This window comes from Cynocephalus volans, chromosome 7 (genome assembly GCF_027409185.1).
Source record: "Cynocephalus volans isolate mCynVol1 chromosome 7, mCynVol1.pri, whole genome shotgun sequence".
Lineage (NCBI taxonomy): Eukaryota > Metazoa > Chordata > Mammalia > Dermoptera > Cynocephalidae > Cynocephalus > Cynocephalus volans.
Genome location: NC_084466.1, coordinates 71854100 through 71877450, shown reverse-complemented (window position 1 = coordinate 71877450; position 23351 = coordinate 71854100).

Here is a 23351-nt window from a genome sequence, read left to right as displayed (position 1 = left end):
AACTTTTGGTTTTTTTTTTTTTTTTTTTTTTCTTTTCTGTTGTTGCCCTCTTTCCAATTTGGTTTGTTTCTGGTCTAATTTTCATTATTTCCTCTATTCTACTTGTTTTAGGACCTTCTTTCTTTGGCTTCCTAAGTTGAAACCTTAGGTTACTGGTTTTAGATCTTTATTATTTTCTAATATATGCATTTGATACTATGCATTTTCTTCTAAGCATTACTTTCTCTACTTTCCACTAATTTTGACAAGTTGTATTTTCATTTACATTTAGTTTAAGATATTAGTAATATGTCCTGAGACTTCTTTGACTCATAAGTTATTTAGAAGTGTGTTGTTTAATTACTAAATATTAGGGCATTTCGCAGATATCTTTTGGTAATTGATTTCTCATTTAATTTCACAGTGTTCTAAAAACATACTTTACATGATTTCTATCTTTTTAAATTGGGTAGGGTAAGTTTTGTTTTATGGTTCAGAATGTGGTATATCTCGGTGAACTCTCCATATGAGCTTGAGAAAAATGTTTCTGAAAGTGTCCCACAGTTTGTGAATGTTCTGTTTTGAAGGCTTTTGTTTTCTTTCTTTCTTTCTTTTTTCTCTTTGCATGTCAGTTTGGAAAGATTCTTTTGACTTATCTTTAAGTTCAAGATTTTTTCCCTCAACCTTGTCGGGTGTACTGATTTGACCATTGAAGGCATTCCTTTTTGCTGCTTAAAAAAAAGAAAGAAAGAAAGCAAGAAAGAAAAATCTGCTTTATTATGATCTTTTCCTACTGATTCTATCTCTCTGCTTACATCTGTTCTAACATGTTGTCTACTTTTTTCATTAGTGCCCTTGACATTTTAATCATAGTTATTATTAATTTCCTGTCTGATAAGTTTGGCATCGGGGTTATACGTGAGCCTGGTTCTGAAGATTGCTTTGTCTCTTCAGATTGTTTTTTCTTGCCTTTTCTTACACATTGTGATTTTTGTTGAGAGCTGACTTGTATTGGATAATAGGAACTGAGGTGAATAGGTCTTATTATGAGAATTCATGTTAGTCTGGCTAGGAGCTGCGTGGTGTTTAATGTTTGCTATAGCTATAGGTACCAGAAGCTTAAAATTCCTCCAGTGTCTTAGTTTTTGTCTTCCTCTTGGTCTAGGGTCTTTTCTCCATGGTATCCTCGGAGAGAATCTGTCTGGAAGCTCTTTCAGCTGCAACCCACTGTTATTGTACTGGATTCCTGTTCGTGTTGTGGTACGATGTGAGGAAGGAGAAGCTTCTATAACCTTCCTTTAACACTCAGTTTTCTAGTGGGCCTCCATCCCAGGGCCATGGTGTTTCTGTCCTTCCTCCTATGATATAGCTTTTCTCCTCCCAACACCTACTCTCTTCCCTGTCTGCAGAATTTTTATCTATTCCCTTGAAGCCCTGATCTTATTAACTATGTTTCCTGTGTTTGGTTGGTTGGTTGTGTGTATGTACCACCCCTGCCCCTCCCAGAACCCCATGCTTAGGAGATACAGAAAGGCTAGAGGGGGCTGGAGTGGAGAGGAATTCCTTTCCCCAAGCTGGAATAGAATTTCAGAATTATGCCCTAGCAAAGTTCTTTCCCCTGGACAATAGTCCTAGTTTTATAGAGAAATATCTGGGAGTGTTTCCCAATGGTCATTCTCTGCTCCCCCTGTCACAGACATTTGGGTACCCTTCTGGGATCCTCACTATGCGAACCTGGTGGAATTTGTAGAGAGAAAGCCCATGAAAGTGTGGGACCTCACTACGACTGCAGCCCCAGGCATGGCTCAGTCTTATGCTAGCCCACACTCAGCCTCCGCCAATCCATCAAAACGACCACTTAGGTGTTTCTACCCAGTTTATGACCCCAGTGGCTTCTGGGTAAGGTGAACTGGGCTGCTTCTTTCTGGCTTGCCCTCTCTCCAGGTTTTGGAGTGACAGTTTGTGCTGTAATCTCAGTTCTCTGATGAATCCATGAAAAGTTATTGATTTCCAGTTTGTACATCTTTTTCTTGTTGTAAAAGTGGCAGTGGTGAATTCCAAGCTCTTTGCATGTCAGAGCTGAAATGGAAAGTTCATAGGGAGTTTTTAAAAAGCACTCCTGCTAATTCTAAAATGCAGATGAGATGAGCACTGCCTCTAGGGAGAAGGAATTGGGGATTTGTGGCTATGGGCTCCCAGCGGTGGCACAAACTTTAGCAAGATTTTGGCAACCAAATGGAAATGGGTTACATAGAGAAGAGGCCCAGGCACTCTGCTGAGGGTGATAAAGGGAACAAGTATCTGGGCCAGTACTGGGAACACAAAAGATTGGCAGTATATCCAGAGTCACCTTGTGGCTGGTATGTTTTAGGCACCACTATGCCTAAAAGCATGGGATGCTAGTCTGGGGTATTTCTTGACGCTCTTTCCTTCTTCAATCTAAGAATTTCTGTCTTGTTTGACCTGTGCATGCCTCCTTTCTTTAAGGAGCTAAATGCACCACTACAGGGTTGAAAACCTATGCATTGTAATACAGAACCAGAATCATCTGGGGATTAAAAAAATAAAGAAAATCTCTGGCTTCACCCCAAACACTGAAAGCCTCAGAACCAGGGAAGCCGATGGTGTAACTCTCAGTTCCAGGCCAAAGGCCTGAGAGCCCAATGGACTGCTGGTGTAAGTTACAGAGTCCAAAGCCCAGACAACCCGGAATTCTGATGTCTGAGGGCAGGAGAAGAGGGTCTCAGCTCCAGGAGAGAGAAAGAAATTGCTTTCTTCTGCCTTTTCTTTCTATCCAAGCCCTGAGGTGATTGGTGGTACCCGTGCCCATATTGATCTTCCTTACTCAGTCCACACACTCACTCACTCATCTCTGCAGACATTCTCACAGACACACCAAGAAACAATGTTTTACCAGTGCTCTAGGTGCTTCTTAATCCAGTCAAGCTGATATCCAAAATTAACCATCACGAAAGGCTTACACAGCAGAACTCAACTTAGTTCAACAAACAAATACAGGAGAAATTGCCTGATAGAAAAAATTGAGACCAGGGGCTCATATATGTCCCATAGTCTTTAATAAAACACAGAGATGTGAACGAAAGTCTTTTGTCAGGAACCTGTCTCGACGTATTTCCAATTAGGATCACCTGCAAGCTTTCATATCAAGTCTTTTAGAATTAATTCTTAACAGGCTAAGAGGAGAACAAAGGCAGCAGTTGCTGAAGTAGCAAACAACCTCTGTACCAGTTCCTTCTCCCCAGCTCTGGGTCACTGTTCTGCCTGGCCAGGCCCCTTAGTTCCTACAGGACACTTGCTTATTGATCATTGCCTAAGCTTTTTCCCATCTTTTATTCTCTGCCTTGAACTCTGGAGGAATTTTCTGGTTCTTAACTCTCTGTAGGCTGAAACTATACCTTATACTCATTTTCTAGCTTCAAACCCTTCTGGTTTCTCTTTGACTACCTTCTCCTCACCCTTCACTAAGTGTGCATTGAATGGGCTTTCTTCCCCCCAACACCTGCCTCTCATCCCATCTTTTCAACCCATTTTCATCCACACTCCTGATTCTAGGGCCTAGAATTATATGTTTGACTCATTATACAATACACTCTTGTGCTTTCTTAACCCCTTAAATAGGTGGAGTGCAATGTATATAATTCAATAAACTGAAATTAAATTTTAGGAATTATGGTCATATTTACACGTTTATAGGTAGTAAATAAAAAACAGACTATGCCGCTATAAATCATGGCACTTTCACAATTTTTGTTCAATCAATGATTTTGTTAATGCCTAATGTTTGCTCATGTACTATGACAAGTACTAAAGAAAAATATGGGAAGATTATTCAGAGGATTTTCTGCAAAACCAAAAAGTGCTGCTGTGTAAGGGCACAAATCATCATAGGGTATCTTATTCTAGATAAGGAAGAACGTCTTCATTAAAGCTGGAAAGTGCAGCTATATTGGTTAAGTAACACACCACGAAATTGAGATAGACTGAGAATAGAAATAAGATTAATACATCAAACTTAAGTTGGGAATCTAGATTAAAATGTCATGTGTCAGAGATGTCCTAAATTATTCCTAACCAATCTTCAACAGTTTGGCAGCTTTTTAATTTGAAAATTTTTCCCTGATAAGCTCTATACATTGACTTAAATATTTCTTTAAAGGACGCACTATAATATGACATCAACACCTAATTCAAATGTGAAGTGCTTGAAACAATAAGAAATAATACATTAGTGTGATGCAGGAAGACGCTTAAACAGCCATGCCTTTTTATTGCTCATCTTCAGTGTGAAATCAGTCTATGAGCTTTTTGAAAGTAGCATGTAAGACATGGAAAGGCTTTGATCTAAGATTTTTTTTTTCTATTTAATATTTATGTCTATGATTATAAATATCATGAAATATGTAATGCCCTGAAATAATATAAGTAGAAAATCCTGGAAAAAAAGAAATTAAAATATAGATTAATACAGAAAATTCATTCTTTATAGTGAAGGAATCAGAATCCATTTCACCTACTATGTTGGTAAATATTTTTAAAATAATAATACCTACTGGTGTAATATGTAATGCGAATAATAACAATAACACTAATAATACCAATACCTAGGTTGGCAAGGGTGTGAGAAAACAGGCACTTCTATATAAGTTGCACAACTTAATCAAAGATATTTACAGGAAATACCAACGAAATATTTAATAAAACACTAACCCAGAAAACCCATTTTAGCATGTTGTGGTAGAAGGGTGACTCCATCCCTGTTAGACCCCCCAGTCTTATTTTCTGATTTTGGCATAGCACATGGAAGTTGTGGGGAGCTTCCTTCCCCCCAAAAGCCTCTATTGTAGTCATCTATTCTTACCGATGGGAGTGTTTTAATATCTTCAGGTGTCTTGGAACAGAAACAAAATATTGAGGATCTCTGTGCTCAAAAAAATAACCAATAGCCTGCACAGATATTCACAAGGTATAAAAGAACAACTTATAACAATATTTAGAATACTTAGAAATGGCAGTTTTATTTGTTAAATACTCATACGAATAGTGAAAGGACTAGAAAAATACTTGATGATATGTTAATTATGTTTGTATCAGAGGGAGTGACAAAGTGATTTTCTTCCTATTGCTTCGCTGTATTTCTAAAATAAACAGGAATTTTTGTAATAAAAAAATAGCATTTAATACATATATTTGCCTGTTTTTCATTTACACATATTATGTTTTCTTGACCTGCAAGCTGATGGAACTGAGAGTTTAAATAGAATTTAAAATATAATTGTTAAATTTTTAAAAAATTAATATGACTTAACATAAAAAGTAAAAATAATAAGTGTAAGGAAATCTAAAGTTTATGGCAGGTCTATGTGCTCAAGAGATCTGCACAGAGTGTTTGGCAAACACAATTGAAAGACTCAGCTTAACGTACAGGAATTGACTCAGGTGTCAGCTCTCTATTGTGGCAATTTTTTTTTCACATTACTGCAGAACTTGTTTTTCTGCAGTTTTTAGGATTCACTTTCTTCTCCCTGGCTCTCAATATATCTTTCCTTGAAGGAACAAAAGCCCCAAAGAGCTGCCTTACTATATGGAAGAGACAGGATGGAGAGTCGTTCTTTGATAAATTTCCTGGAAGTGAGGAGGAGATGAAGAAAGGAAATGTGTTTATGGCCTGATATTTACCAGCTTCAGAACTTCTTGGTATCAGTAACTATACAGGTTTTCTTTTTCCCCCTGTTCCCTTCCCACACGCCATAGGTACGATCCCAGGGCACTCATCCTCAAAATAATGTATGAGTAAACAAAGACGTGGACAAGTTAGGAACACTCAGTCAAAGCAGAGCATCATTTCTGCATGCGTAGGAATCAGTTACAGGAATGTGGGGATAGGGATCCCTCTTCGCTCCTCCTAGGCCACTCGCCTCTGAAAACAGCCTCACCTCTATACCCCATGGTGCTCTACAAATATTACCATTTTCTTTGTGTGTCATGATGTGAAAAAGACTGAAAAAAACAACTCAGAGAAAATTGAATTTGGAAGCATTGCAAAAGGACACCTATACCCTGCCAGGGCATGTCTAGTGTCCCAGGAGCTCAATGCAATGGGAAATAATGAATGTTTTCTCATTTCAGCCACTGACTCACTATAATTTTGCATGAGTGGCTTAACCTTTACACTTCTCTGTAAATGAGAAGGCAAGCAAAAGTGATCTATGAGGTTCCAATATTCTTTGAGTCTGTGGACAGCTAACAGTGAATGCAAAAACAGATATGAAATTGAGACACAGAGCTGGATGCCAGCAGAGCTGAGTCTATGATGCATTTTGTACAAAGTGGCTTTTTTTTTTTTGCTTCGTGAATCTCATCCAAATGATGCTTTTTATTCCATAACTTTTAGCATTTACTTGTCTAATTAAATAAAAGAAATGTGAGGAGACCTATTTAAGACCACAACTCACTATACAATGTGCTCATCAGTAGGAAAACCTCTCTGCAGGTTAACGTGAAAGAGAAGGCAAATTGAATATTTTAAACATGAATTGCTAAAGCAGATATGAGTAATTAAAGAATGTGAGACTGGGATCAGTAAATTATATTTTTAAAAAGAAAGCAAACTGAAATATTCTGTCAGTGCTCTTAATCAATTCATTTAATAAAAAAGAAAAGAGGACATTCCTTGGGTGAAGATGTTTTATTATCTGTCCTTAGAGCATAGCCAGTTCAATCATCTTTAGTCATAGTTCAACCAAAAGGCCCTTAAAAAAATGTTCAGTATTTACATACACCTCACAAATTCCAAGAGAAAATGGGCAAAGTTATAGCAAAACAAGTTTAGTGAAGATTCAAAGTCCTTTTCTTCCATGAGTCGTGCCAAGAGTTTCTAAATGTTTTGAATGCATCTTCATCTTCTGAATAATTGCATTCTCAGTGGGATAGAACCTTATGGTGGGAACAATTTCTTGTGAATAAGTGAGCCAGTTACAGAGAGGCATTGATTACTTGAGCAGAATAATGTTAACTCTGAATAGATCTTTTCCCTACAGTGTTTTCTGAAATGTGGGATGCCCATCACTGGCTGAGATAATTTTAGATGGTGTACAGACACAGCATTAAGTGGGACTGAATCACATAGTGAGGAAGTTACTGAGTGTTCAGTTTTTTCAGTCCTCACTTATTAAGTCAACAGACATCTTAGTTTGGTGCTAATTAACTTTTTCTGTTTTTAATTTTTTATGTTGTTTTGAACAGGTAATGCAAATATATTGTTCATAAACTGACAATTCAATAAAAAGTCTCCATTCCACCTTTGACCCCCCAGCCTATTTTTTGTTTTCCTGGGGGTAAACATTATTACTAATGTTAATAATCATTCCATCACTTATTCATTCAAACATGTATCATATCATTTTTCTTACCTAAATCGTGTTATATACACTTTTGTGACTTGTTTTCCCCCCAGTATTGCTAGGTTTAAACACTTGCAAATATCCCTTTTTAATGGAAAGATCTCAATATTTCTCCAGTTAACAGAACCAACCTAAAAGTTAATAACTGTACTTTCAGTGTATTAATTTTAAAGTTACTATTTATTTATGGCAAGGAAGAACTATGTGACATAGTGTTTCCTTTTTAAATATATTTAATTAAAAATTTTAAACTTGAATCCATTTAAAGAAAAAAAAAAATGTCCAAAGGGAGGTTCCATGCTGTTCTGTATGAATGTTAGGATTATTTTTTCCATTTCTGTTAAAAATGTCTGGTATTTTGGTGGGGATTGCATTGAATCTCTAGATCACTTTGGGTAGAGTGGACATTTTTACATTGTTAATTCTTCCAATCCAAGAGCATGGAATGTCTCTCCATCTTCTTGTATCTTTTTAAATTTCTTTCAACAGTGATTTATATTTCTCACTGTAGAGATCTTTTACATCCTTGGTTAATTTTATTCCTGGGTATTAACAGTACTAAAACAAGTAACCCAATTAAAAAATGGGCAAAGGAATAGGAAGAAATGTATAGGCATTTCTCAAAGGAAGATATACAAATGGCTAGCAAATACATGAAAAAATGCTCAACATCACTCTGCATTCAGAAAATGCAAATCAAAACCATGTTGAGATTTCATCTCACTCCCATTAGACTGGCAATCATCAAAAAGAGAATAACAAATGCTGGCAAGAATGTGGAGAAAGGTGAAATCTCCTACACTGTTGGTGGGAATGTAAAATGGTGCATCCATTGTGGAAAACAGTATGGAGATTCCTCAAACAACTACAGATGGAACTGCCATCTGATCCAACAATCCCACTGCTGGGTATGTACCCAAAGGTAGGAAATCATCATGTTGAAGGGATACCTGCACGTCTATGTTTATTGCAGCTCTATTTACAATAGCCAAGAGTTGGAATCAACCTAAGTGTCTATCTACAGATGACTGGATAAGGAAAATGTGGTATATTTATACAATGGGATACTACTCTGCCATAAAAAAGAATGAAATACTGCCATTCGCAGCAACCTGGATGAACTCAGAGAAAATTATGTTAAGTGAAATAAGCCAGGAACAGAAAGAGAAATAACACATGTCCTCACTTATATGTGGACACTAATAAAAAAATAAATAAAAAGAAAAAAAAAAGGTACCACAATCACAGTAATACATTGAACTTTTAAAGAGAAGAGAATAGGACTTAGATTGTCAAGGATGGGAAAGGGGCAAATGAGGGGGGAAAGGGAGGGATTGGTAACAGGAAAAAATAAAAATTAATTAATTAATTAATTTAAAAAGAAAGTTTTGATTAAGAAAAAGATAAATAAAATTAATAAGTGTAAAAAATAATAAAATTTAAAAAACAAAGTAGTCTTGCAGTTACAAGGTTGATTTTTTGTTTTTAAAAGCATTTTCATACAACAGCAATAACAAAATAGAAAACATACAGTAGACAAATATTTTGTTTATAAGCACAATATCTTATATAAGTTGTGGGAGAACATTTTGAAATTTTTAAGAAATTGTTACTGAAGGACGTAAAATAAGCCACCATTTCTTGCCTGGATGGTTGCCCTAGTTTTACAGCTGATCTCTTTCCTTCTGCCCCCACCCCTCTGCAATATGTTCTCACCAACAGCAGCCAGAGCAATCCTTTTACAACACAAGCTAGATTAGTCCAAAGCCTGTCAATGTCATCCTTTCTCATTTAGAGTAAAGCCAGAGTCATACTGAGCTCTACAAGGGCCCTGGTCTGGCCCCCTGCCCTGTGCTACCCTGTGCTTTCACCTCCGTTCACTCTGCCCCAGTCTTTTTACTCTTCCTTGAACACACTAGGCAAATTTCCACTTCAGGATCTTGACACTTGTGGGTTCCCTCTATTTGAAATGCCTGTCCCCAAACACTGCTGACTTTCTCAGGTCTCTGTTCAAATGTCACATTATCAGTGAGGCCTTCCCTGATTACTTTCCTACATAGAATGCTGTTCTCTTCTTCCCTGGCACCCTCCATCCCACTTATTTGGCTATCTATTTCTCTATAGCACCACTGGCCAGCTGGTGTTCTATATGTTTATTGTTTACTTGCTTGTTGACAGTCTCCTCCCTTTTGATTGCAAACTCCATCAGGACAGTGACTTGGTCTTTGTCCATTGCTGCATCCCCCATACCTGGGTGAGTTCATGGATGAGAAGAGGCAGTGATACTTTTCAAATGTTACTTCTCACCAAAATAATCCATATGCTTAATACAGATTATTTTCAACATTTCAAGAGGATATTTCATGAAAATTGGGGAACTAATTCTAAAGTGTATACAGAAGAAGAAAGACATAAAGGTCTGTTCGAAAGAAAAATAAGCATAGGAAATTTGCCTCTCCCTCCAGTGCATTGTTATATAACTATAATAACACACTACTTTATTATTGTAGTTTTAATTAAAAAATAGAAAGGATTACAGAGCTCAGAGACAGATACTCGAATATTAGGGACTTGATACATAAGAGAAGGAATATTTTAATCACTACGGAAGAATAAGCTGTCCAATAAATGTTGCTAAAATGACTGTCTTTCCATTTGAAAATATAAATAGAAGCTTATTTCACACCAAACAGAAGAAAAATCATACTGGATCTAAGACCTAAATGTGAAAACAAACTTTAAAACTATTGGGATAAAATAAAAGACATATTTACAACCTTGGCACAGAGAAAGATTCCTTAGACAGGAACCTAGAAATACAAGTCACAAAGAAAAGACTGCTAATTTTTTATTATGTTAAAACGTATACATTTCTTTTGCCAAAAATAAAAAGACATAAACCAAGTCAAAAGACAAGTCACATTCTAGGAAAGGTGTCTTCACAATGTATAGTATAAACAAGAATCAATTATAAATCAAGAGGAAAAAAAACGACCTAGTGGGAAAATAGTCAAAAGATTTGAAAAGCAACTCAGAAAGAAAGAAACTTCAATGGTTAATATGTATATGAAAAGATATTTGCATTACTAGTAATTGAAGAGATAAAAACCTAAAAAAAAAACAGTGAAATATATTGCACAAAAATCAGATTGGCACACGAAAGCATTTTTAAAACTTTGCTAGCACTACATTTTGGTGAGGTTATGGAGAAAAAGGAAACCTCATATATTGCATGTGGGAGGTAATGACAAGTAATATTCGTCAATGTTTAGCACATTTGAAAATGATTGCCCATGTGTAACAGGAGACACTTATGGAACTAGTCATTGCAGCAGTTCTTAAAATAAGAAAAAGGGAGAAGAAACTGTGTCTACAAATACATCAAATGAATGGATAAAATGAACAATCTATGTCTAATATCAATAAGAATGGCTTGCTCAGTGGGTACTAAATTCATGATAGAGGTTGTCTTGGGGTAATAGAAATAAGCTGGGACTGAGAGGTCAAAAGTGGCATCCAGGCCATCTATACAGAGTTTTATTTCTTTCATAGAAAAATATGGAACAAAATTATAAAATGTAAATATTAATTCTCAATAGTGGTATATATACAGAAACCTATATTTCTATAAGAATGGAATGCAGAAACATACATTTCAATAAGAACAGAATGTGTTACTCAAATGACTGAGCTTCACTAAGTAGCTATCTAATCTTTGTAGGTCCCTGTTGGCTTAAATGTATTAATGTGTCTGTAAAATGATCATTTTTTTTTTTCTGGAATGAGTTTATTTCTGATTTGAGACAGCCATACACATGATCTCGGTCTTTTGGTTAACTCTCATTCTGCTAATTGAGCATATCACTGTCTCTGTGAAATGACTTCATATATCGTGTTCATTGATTCATAATTGAGCTACAAATGACCTTGAAAGAATAGAGGACCATATGCAAATCCCATCATTATTACTTCTGAACAGCTGTTCACTCACAGATGCAAACATATGGTGTCTTTCCCATCACATATGCGCTAGTGTTGATTTTAATTGTTTTGTTAATTGCTTTGTCAATATAATTGCCAACTCTCCATATTCATTTTGGTGCAGTATCTGAATCTAGAACTTTGCTATTCCTGAACTTTCTTTTTTGTCACAAAGAAAAATCAGACCAATGCTCACGTCCACACATGTTAAGTTTTCTCTACAAGTAGGGAACATATTGCCATCTTTTGTTGCTTTTGTCTTGGTGATTCCTTGATAAGAGGACTCAATTAATAAAAATATATTTAATGAACTCTAAATGTGAAATGCATTGTACTAGGTTCTGGGAACATAATGATGAATGAAATTCAGAACCTGTCCTGAAGGATTTAATAATAGCCAGGTTATAGTTACCATAATGTCTACCCAAATGCCTTCTCAGAGGAAAACAATGCAATTACTTTAAAATGTTACATGCTTTTTCTTTTCTGAAATGATGTTCTAATATTTCACTAAAGATTAAAGAGAATATGAGTAAATATTGACTAAATTACTAGAAAAACAATATGATTAAATAAAAAAGCTATTCCTTTAAGATTATATATTAAATTGGGCTAAATAAAATAAAATAAATTTTAGAAAGGATTAAAAGGAAGCATAAGATCAGCAGATAATGTCCCCATGCAGAAAAAAACCAAGACTTCAAAAAGAGGCACCTAAGGATTGGTGTTCCCTTACTGAATTTCAGAAGGGTTTCCATCCCCAGTGGCTGGTAGAAAGCTCTAGGATGTGTGTTGAAAACAAGTGAGCTGCTTTGATTCTGAAAATAAAAAAATTAACCCTGGTTATATAGAGCTCTCTGAAGACATCTCTACAGACACTTCCAGTCATCCTCCACCCAAATACACAGATGTCCTCCCAAGACACTTAATACATCCCAAACCTTGGTCCAGAACGTAGAGAGAGAAAGAGACAGAGGGAAAATAAACTCAATTGTAAAGGTACTAGTGTCATTAAAACCTCATGCTGCAATGCTTAGTTAAAAGAGCTGGCTTAGTTTGTCTATCATGATTAAATTCAAATAAATTTAGTCTGAAATAAACATGGTTTTCATTCTTTCCCTCAAGGTATTTTTTTCCACAAACTATTTTAGTGCGTTCAATGTATTTTATCATTTACACATATAAAAAAAATGTAAAAATGTATTTTAACATTTCACCAACAAACAAAAGCACATTTTGAAGGCAGGCTTTTAAAATGACACAAAGCAATAATAGTATTCAATAAAAACCATAAGTGACTATTAAGTTTAACTTTTCAAAAATGTATTCTTCATTTCAAAGCTGCCTTAATGCAGTTAGGTAAAGGCATTTGTCAGACACTCTCAGAAAATCGGCCGCACTGATAATGGCAAATATATCATCTAAGATGTACATGTCCTAAAAGCAGACATTGCCTTTCTGACACATTAGTGAATAAGTAGAATAGATAGCTAGCAAAAAAACTGATAATTTGCTCTTTAAGTTACGTGGGGTTGACAGTGTCAGGGTGATGCCTTTTTACATCATGGCCTCAGATGCAACTTCAAGCAATTAAGAAAGTAAGAAAAGATATGAGTTACTAGTGTAGGTGCACCAAGGAGTTTGAGCTAAGTAGAGGGCAACTGAAGGAATAAATAAGCAGAAAAGCATGTAACTGTTGACTAATATATTTCTGAATTTCTGTAAGAGTCCATTTCAGCAATAGTTAAACTACTGACGATTTTTACAAAAGAACTGCTTCATGATAACACTTATTCTGTGTTTGGGACACCCATAACAATTGAATGCACTGAGTTCAAAGAAACAGATGGCTTTTAATCTGCTACTTTAAGACAAAGAGGTTTGATACATGCAGCCTTAAAATATGTATTTTATAATTAGTATCAACAATTATCAGTTACATAGAGAAAATTTATCCAATTTGTGTACTATTCTTTTCTTTAGCTTTTTCTGTATATTTCTTTGGATGTTAGATTTAGAGCATTTCATTGCTTATCAAGTTATCTACTGAAGGTTAGTAAGTAGATTCACATTGGTTGTATTCTATGTATTTAAAAGCCATGTAAACACCATTTATGGAATATTTTATGCACATATATATATAAAAGGGTCTGGAGTTCTTTGCTGCAAATAGTGAAAAATATTGTGCATATGCATATATGCCAATGTTGGACATATATGATTAAAACTTGAATACAATGAGATTTTAATTTTTCTTGTATAAAATATTAACAGCAACCTGACCTTTTACAATATATAACTAAAGTATTTCATAAATATTGATAACTGATTTTTATATACTTTGTTTGATACATAATACATGCTAGTATTTTGTTAAGGTTTTTTACATCTGTTTATGACATATATTGATTTTTAGTTTTCTTTTCTTGTAATGTCTTTGTTTGGTTTTGGTATTAGGGTAATGTTAGCCTTATTAAATTTAGGACTATTCCCTCTCCTGCTATTTTCTGAAAAAAATGTTAAAGAATTTTTTAATTTTTTTACTTTAAATTGTCTAAAGAATTCACCATGAAACCATATGAAGTTCATGCTTTGTCTTTTGTAAAATTATTAGTTATTGGTCAATTTCTTTAATACTAGCTTATTCAGAGTATCTATTTCTCCTCAGTGTGAGTTTTGGAAATTTGTATTTTCAAGGAATTGGCCCATTTCAAACAAGTTGTCATAGAGTTTTTCATAATATTCCTTTATTTTCCTTTTAATGTCTAATGAATCAATATTGATGGCTCTTATTTTGATATCAGTAATTTGTGTCTTCTCTCCTTTTTTTTTTTTTTTTACAGTTTGCCTGGCTAGAGGTTTATCAATTTTATGGATACTTCCAAGGAACCACCTTTTTACTTTGTTGATTTTCTTTACTGACTTTCCATTTTAGATTCTATTGATTTCTGCTTCAATTTTTTATTCTTTTTTACCTCTTGCTTATGAATTAAACTACTCTTTTTTCCTCTAATTTCCAAGCTGTAAGCTTAGATTATTGATTTTAGACACTTCTTATTTTATAATATATGAATTTAATACTATACATTTTCCTCTATGTACTGTTTTTGTTGCATCCCACAAAATTCAATGGTATATTTTCATTTTTGTTTAGGTTAAAATATTTTTAAAATTTCTCTTGGAGGTTTTGCATTGACGAATGTATTATATAGAAGTGTATTGTTTAATCTCCACATATTTGGGAGACTTTCCAGGTATCTTTCTATTATTGTTTCCTAGTTTAATTTCATTGTGGTCTAAGAACATCCTTTGTATGATTTCTAATTCTCTTTGTCAAGGTGTGCTTTGTGGCCAAGAATGTGGTCTATCTTGAAGAATATTTAATGTCAGATTGAAAACATGTGTTTTCTGTTGTTAGATTAAATATTCTATAAATGTTAATTAGTGGTACTGTTCATTTCAACTATATCCTTATCTATTTTCTGCCTGTTGGATCTGGCAATCATTAAAAGAAGCATGCTAAAGTCTCCAGCTATAATAGGGGTATTGTCTATTTTTCCTTACAATTTATCAATTTTTGCTTCATATATTTTGATGCTTTTTTTTTTAAGGAAGTTGCCATCTTTTTCTTTTTTCATTCTTTTCTTTAATTGGTTATGAATATTCATGAGATACAAAGCTGATTGTCACTCCTCATGGCATGATGTGAGGGCCAGATTCATACTGGCAGCATGCCCATTACCAGAAATTGCTTTTGTACCCAGTGTCCCCCACCCAATTAGCCCCACTCCCTCCCCCTCCCCTTGCCCTACCCCTCCACTTTGTAGCCCAAGGAATGTTCTCTCCCTCGGCAAGATCGATGCAGTACTGTGGTCTTTTTTTCCTTCCTTCCTTTCTCTCTTAGCTACCACATATGAGTGAGCACATGCGGTATTTATCCCTCTGTGCTTTGCTTATTTCACTCCACATAAGTTTCTCCAGGCTCATCCCTGTTGTTGCAAACGGGAATATTTTATTCTTTTTTATGGCAGAGTAGTATTCCATGGTGTGTATATACCACAGTTTCCTTATCCAATCATCCATTGATGGACATTTAGGTTGGTTCCTTGTTGCTGGGTTCATACATGTTAAGCATTCTTATGTCTTCTCAGACAATTGATCCTTTTGTCATTATCTAATGCCCTTCATCCCTGATAATTTTCTCTGCTCCAAAGTCTGCTTTGTTGAAATTAATATAGCTACTTCAGCTTTTTTTTTATTAGTGTTAACATGGCATAGCTTTGTCAATCCCTTTACTTTTAATCTATCTGTATTTTTATATTTAAAGTGGATTAGTCTAGCTAGTTAGCTCAGTGGGTAAGAACATGGTGCTGATAAAGTGGGTTTATTGTAGGCAATATATAGTTGGTTCTTGTTTTTTATCCACTGTCACAACTTGTGTCTTTGAATTGATTTATTACACTACTCACATTTAAAGTGCTTATTAGTATAGTCAGATAAATATCTACCATATTTGTAACTGTTGCACATTTTTTTTATCACCCCCTATTTTTCTACCTTCCCTAGTTTAATTGAACATTGTATATGGTGTGATTTTCCTTCCCTCTTAGTATAACAATTATATTTCCTTTTATTAAAAAACTTAGTGGTTTCCCCGGAGTTTGCAATACGTATTTACAAATAATCTACATCCACTTTCAGATAACACTATACATCCAGCTGCTGGCCAGTTTTCTAGCCAATAATCCCTTTTCCTGAAAGGTAAGTAGACTTGGTCCATCCAGAGGAGAAGGAATTAAACAGAAATAGGGCTGAAATTTTGTGACTTAGTGATCCCGATATTTATTTTATCTTGATAGCTTAGTGATACTGACCTTGCTACCACTTCACAGGAAGTGTAGGAGACTAAGAAAAGAGTGTTCCCAATTACTATACCCTCCATCCCTTACAATATTGCTGTTATTCATCTCACTTACCTGTAAGCTACAATCACACAATATATTTGTGTTAATTGTATTTTGAACAATGAATTGTCTATTAGTAAAATGAAAAAAATAAAAGAATTAATTTCTCTGTATTGATTTTTCTGATACTCTTCCTTTCTTTATGTAGATATAAGTTTCCAACTTGTATAATTTTTACTCCTCTTGAAAATATGTTTTTAACATTTCTTGCAGAACATGTCTACTGAAAAAAATTTCCTTAATTCTTATTTGTCACAGAAACTTTTCAAGGATAATTTCCACTGCATATACAAGTCTACAGTTTTTTTTTTTTTTTGCTTTCACTACTTTATTTATTTTTTATTTTAATTTATCATTATTCAATGTAGTTGATTTTCATGTTCCTTTATCAATTCCTTTCTCCTCCCTCCCTCCCCCCCGCATCAGCATCATATCTGTTCACTTGTCTTAACAAGTTCAAGTAATTGTTGTGATTGTTGTGTCTTCTTCCCCCCTCACCATTTATTTATTTGTATATTTATTTATTTATTTTTAGCTCCCACAAATAAGTGAGAACATGTGGTATTTCTCTTTCTGTGCCTGACTTATTTCACTTAACATACTTTTCTCTAAGTCCATCCATGTTGCTGTGAGTGGTACTATTTCATTTCTTTTTAAGAAGAATAGAATTCCATTGTGTAGATATACCACAGTTTCTGTATCCACTCATCTGATGATGGACATTTGGACTGGTTCCAACTCTTGTCTATTGTAAATAGTGCTGCAATAAACATCATAGTACAGGTATCCCTTCACCATGATGATTTCCATTCCTCTGTGTATATACCTAGCAGTGGAATAGCTGGGTCATATGGTAGATCTATCTGTAATTGTTTGAGGAACCTCCATACAATTTTCCATAAAGTCTGCACCATTTTGCAGTCCCACCAACAGTGTATAAGGGTTCCTTTTTCTCTATAACCACAGCAGCATTTATCATTCTCAGTCTTTTGGATATTAGCCATCCTAACTGGAGTGAGATAGTATCTCAAAGTGGTTTTGATTTGCATTTTCCGAATGCTGAGTGATGTTGAACATTTTTTCATGTGTCTGTTGGCCATCCGTATATCTTCCTTTGAGAAATGCCTATTCAGCTCTTTTTCCCAATTTTTAATTGGGTTACCTGTTCTTTTTTTTTTTTTTTTTTTTTTTGCTGTAAAGTTGTTTGGTTTCCTTGTAAATTCACTACTTTAAATATTTCACTCCACTCTCCTTTCTTGCATTGTTTTTCATAAGAAGTCTGCTATAATTCTATTCATTCCTCTATAAGTAAGGTGGCTTTCTACTATGGCTTTCAAAATTTTCTTTCTGGCTTTGGTATTCTGTGATTCAAATATGATTTACCTATATGTAACTGTTTTGATATACACCCTGCTTTGTATTCGTTGTGCCTCCTGGACCTATGGTTTAGTGTTTATAATTAATTTTCTAAGATTCTGCGCTATTATTACTGCAAATATTTCTTCTGAGAAATGCCTATTCAGCTACTTTGCCCATTTTTAAAAATTGGATTGCTTGGGGGGGGGTTTTGTTTGTTTGTTTTATTTGTTTTTTTTTTTTTTTACTGTTAATTTGTTTGAGTTTCTTGTAGGCTCTTGTTGGATGCACAGTTTGTGAATATGTTCTCCCATTCTGTAGGCTGTCTTTTCACTCTGTTAACTGTTTCTTTTGCTGTGTAGAAGCTTTTTAGTTTGATACAATTCCATTTGTTTATTTTTCCATTTGTTGCTTGTGCTTTTGGGGTCTTGTTCATAAAGTCTTTAACCAGTCCTACTTCCTGAAGTGTTTCCCCTGCATTGTCTTTCAGTAGTTTTATAGTTTGGGGTCTTATATATGCCTTTAATCCATTTTGAGTGTTTGCTCCTATTGCCCTTGTCAAATATCTCTTGTCTGTAAGTATGTGAGTTGATTTCTGGGTTCTCTATTCTGTTCCATTGGTCTGAGCACCTGTTTTTATGCCAGAACCATATTGTTTTGGTTACTGTAGTACAATTTGAAGTCAGGTAGTATAATGCCTCCAGTTTTATTTATTTATTTATTTTTGCTCAGGATTGCTTTGGTATTCAGGGTCTTTTGTTGTTCCACATGAATGTTAGGATTGTTTTTCTATTTCTGTAGAGAATGTTTTTTTGTATTTTGATGGGGATTACATTGAATCTGTAGATTATTTGGGGTAATATGGATATTTTCACAATGTTAATTCTTCCAATCCAAGAGCATGGAATGTCTTTCCATCTATTTGTGTCCTCTTTCTTTCAGCAGTGATTTGTAGTTCTCACTGTAGAGATCTTCCACCCCCCTGGTTAAATTGATTCCTAGGTATTTTATTTTTTATACAAATGGCCAACACACATTAAAAAATTCTCAATATCACTAAGCATCAGAGAATTGCAAATCAAAACCACACTGAGATATCATCTCATACTACTTAGACTGGCCAGTATTAAAATGACAGAGAATAACAAAAGCTAGTGAGGATATGGAGGAAGAGGAACTCTCCTACACTGTTGGTGGGACTGTAAATTAGTGCAGCCATTATGGAAAACAGTATGGAGGTTCCTCAAACAACTACAGACAGAACTGCCATACAATGTAGCAATCCTGCTGTTGGGTGTATACCCAAAGGAATGGAAATCATATGTCAAAGGGATACCTGCACTCCCCATGTTCATCAAAGCTCTGTTTATAACATCTAAGAGTTGGAACCAATCTAAATGTCCATCAACAGACAACTGGATAAGGAAAATATAGTTTACATACACAATGGAATACTACTCTGCCATAAAAAAGAATGAAATTTTGCCACTCACAGCAACATGGATGAACTTAGAGAAAATTATGTTAAGTGAAACAAGCCAGATACAGAAACAGAAATACTGCATGTCCTCACTCATAAGTGGGAACTGTAAAAAAAGAAAAGAAAAAAGAAAAGTAAAAGAAAAGAAAGGAAAGAAAGCTACAACAGTCACAGTAATTCCTTGAACTCTCTAAAGGAGAGAACAGAAGTGAGGACACCAGAGTTGGGAAAGGGGGAGGAGGGGAGTGTTAAAGAGAAACTGGTAAAGGGCAAAAAAGTGATTACATTGTGTAATGATAAAACAAAAATATAATAATGAAATAAATTTTAAAAATTCTTCTGCTCATTTGTCTCTTTCTTCTCCTATTATTTATATTATGAATATGTTGCACATTACAAAATTGCCCCATAATTCTTGGAATTTTTGTTCTGATTTTTTTTCATTTTTTTTTCTCTTCGCATTTCATTTTGGGATGTTTATATTGATATATTTTCAAGTTTACATATTCTTTCCTCAGCTCTGTCTGGTTTGCTCATGTGTCCATCAAAGGTAGTATTTAATTTTTGTTACAATGTTTATTATTTCTAGCATTCAATTTGTTTCTTAAAGTATTCATCTGTTTGCTTAGTTTAACAATCTTTGTTTGAATATTACCTACATTTCATTAGAGCCCTTAACCTATTAATCATATAAGCTAAATTCCCTGTGTATTAATTCTAAAATTTGTATCATATCTGAATCTGATTTTGAGTCTTGCTTTGTCTCTCAGGCTGTTTTTTCACTTGCTTTTTAGCATGCTTTGTAATTTGTGTTGAAAGCTGAACATGATGTGTCAGGTAATACAAAATGTGGTAAATAGGCCTATATTCTCAGGTTTTATGTTAATATGGCTGGGAGGTGGAGCTGTATTAAATGATTACTCTAGCTGTAATGCCAGAGACTTCAGTTTCTCTGCTGTCCTTGTTTTTGACTTCCTTGTGGTCTTTGGGTTTCCCTAAGAACTCATTCTTAAGTAGATCCTGCTCCTTACAACTCTGTTGTCATCCTCTGTTGATGTGATTATCACCTGTAAGGGAGGGACACCCTCTATGATCTAATGGCTAGATCTCAGTGTTTCGGTGGTCCTGTGTTCCTGGCCTCTCACCTTCCCAATTGTCTCTTTACTTTTTTGTTTCTCTCCTTAGGTGGGACAGGAAGGCTACAGCATACTGAATTTGAACAATAGCCCTTCTCTTGAGTTGGATAAGGATCTGGTAAAGTCTTCTCCCTGGAAGATGCTCAGTATGGTAGATGCTCAATAGGCCTTTGTTACAGAAAGTGCTCTGTGCGTTTGAAATTGTTACTTTTCTCTCTGCACTGCTGGCAACATGAGGGTACTGTCGTTTTCAGTTCTTCACGAGGAGAATCTGGGTGGATTCCCAGAGGTACTCCCAGGATGATGCTAACAGGAGTTATCACTCTTAACTTCATCCACAGCCAGTCTTCAGCAATTTTTCAAAAATTATCATTTTACTGTTCCTATCAGTGTATAGCTTCAGCGATATTTACTCTTTATAAACAATTTCAGCTGTTTTTTTGTGTATTCAGCTCTGTTTTTCTATCTTTTCAGATTTTGGAGTGCTAATTTGTCCTGTGAACTTAATTCTCTGGTGAGTCCAAGGTAAGTGGTTGCTTTTAGTTTGTTCAGCTTTTTTCTTGTTATATTAATGAAGAGATGTCTTCCAAGCTCTTTATATGTCAGAGCTGAAACAAGCTGGTTATTTATTTTGAATTTAATTTTAAAAAAGACAACCTGATATTTTAAAACAGAAAATAGTAAAACTAATGCCATTTTGTCCATGTTGTATAAAAAATATTTTCTGCACAGTTTAAAAAATTAAAGAAGGAAAATAAGTCAGGCTTATTTGTTATTAAATAGTAAACACTGATCACTGGAATTTTAATGATGAATAAGAAATTGCCACAGGCTCCAAGTAAAATACTTGCCAGTGTGGAAGGATAACATATTAATGGGCAATTGCCATGCAGTTCCACAACAGAGTGGTATGGGAGCACACAAAAATTACCAATTGTTTTTACTTGAATATTTTACATAAATATATATTATATGCAAATATATTATTTAATACTGGTCGGGGAGTTAAATCCAGCAGTGTGAATAAGGAAAGGAGAAAGGAAGAGAAAAGGAAGGAAAAAAAGAAACAAGCAAGCAAGGAAGCAAGATAATCCATTCTTATACAGTATAGATTTGCAGACTTATTAAAAACTATTGAACTCATGGTGTGTTACTAGAAAAGAGAGAGTTAGAATAACATGGATATTCAAAAAAATTTTTTCTTGGAGAGGATGATATCTAAGTAAGATCAAGAAAGGTGAGCAGGAATTAAAAGGTGAGAGGGAATAAGGAGGTGAATTCCTGAAAAAGTATAAAAGGAAAGTAAGGAAATGTATTACTGGCAAAGTGAACAGTATCAATTGAAACTAAAACTCAGAGTAGAGCTGAATTGGATTTTGGAGATACTACAAAATGATAAGAACTGATAGATAATATATAGCTTAGCAGTCAGAGGATTTTAAATGGTCGTTGAATTGATTCGAGACTATAATGAAAGCTATGGACCTCCCCAGAAATCATGCACATGTATGCAAAATTATGCATTGCAATTCTATGGTGTATGTTAACTCACTGAAGGCAATCTAGATCATATTAGGTGATGTGGAGGGTACGGTGAACTGGATCAAGGAGAAAACACTGGTAAAAGCCAATTGTAAGAAGTCAGTAAAGGAAGAACCCATAAAAAAACTGAGAAAAAATGATCGGAGGAAAAGAAGGAAAACCAGAAAAAAATGTTATTATTTAAAAGACTGGAGTGTTACATATAGCCAGTCAAATATAACAGAGAGGTTCAGAAAGACAGTGATTGAAGTGTTCATTGGATCTGAGATCATTGAAGTCATGTGTGACCTTTTCCAATGTGGCAACTAGATCTTGTTCACAAGACGGGTGTGGGGGAGACAAGTGGAAAGGCACCTGCTCAGAAAATGGGGGTCAGGTATATAACTGATGGGGTAAAGTCCCAAAGAAAGCAGGAAAAGAGTGGATCAAGGCTGCAGATGCACGAGGTAAACATGAACAGGAAGAATGACAACAGAAAGGCTAACCTGACAGATGTAGGGGAAAAGGAATGACGCCCCACTTATTTGCCACTGTGTTCTCGGCACAGTGCCAGGAACAGCCTATTCAGCTTCCACGAATGTCTGTTTTAGCTTTCATGAAGAAATTGGTCTAGGTACTCTGCACATTAACTCATATCTCTTGTGCCCTTAGTAGAACTAGATTTCCACCTGAACAAATTTTTGTTCCTTTCAAGTAACCATTGATGAAGATATTAAGAAATCATGAGAAAGACAGACACAGATTTACATGCAAAGTTGTTTGTTAGAGTTGTATTTATAATAGAGGATAAATGAAAATGCTCTAAGTGTCTAAATATAGAAAAATGGTTAAGTAAATATTACTATATCCAAATAATATGGCCATTAAAATTATGTTTTCCATTTCCATTATCCATCATGTCTGGGATATAGTAGATGCTCAATAAATATTAGGTGAATAAATAATCACCTGGAGAGAGAAGTTTAATATAGGCTCATTGTGCCTACTTTTATCCTATTGATAGAAGGATTCCCAACCACTGTAAAATTCTGGATTAGACCATAATTCATATGGCTTGCTACTGGAAATTTGGATTAAGAAATTTCAGGGCACATTTCCCCCTGTGTGTCTATTTTCTGTGTTGCTATAAATCGACACTGCTATCAGCTAAGAAGTCCAAGTTCAATAAACAATTCTGAACCACAGTCATATATGATACACTGCAGGCTAAGATCATTACTCCTCACTAGCCTGATTTTGGAAGGTAGCTATATACAGATAATTTTTTAAAAACCAGCATTCAGCTCATGCCCCTTTATGCTCCCTCCAGTAATACAGCTACTGGAGCTGGGAACACTGCAGAACACTTAACAAGCACTTGCATGAGAGATATGAGGGCAGAAGAGAAGCAGAAACCAACATTCTCTTTCAGGAGAAGAGGACACATGCCTGCCCCTGTCAGACCTGAGGTTTTTCAGCAGCTTCCAGGTGTTCCCATGCAAACCACCTGACC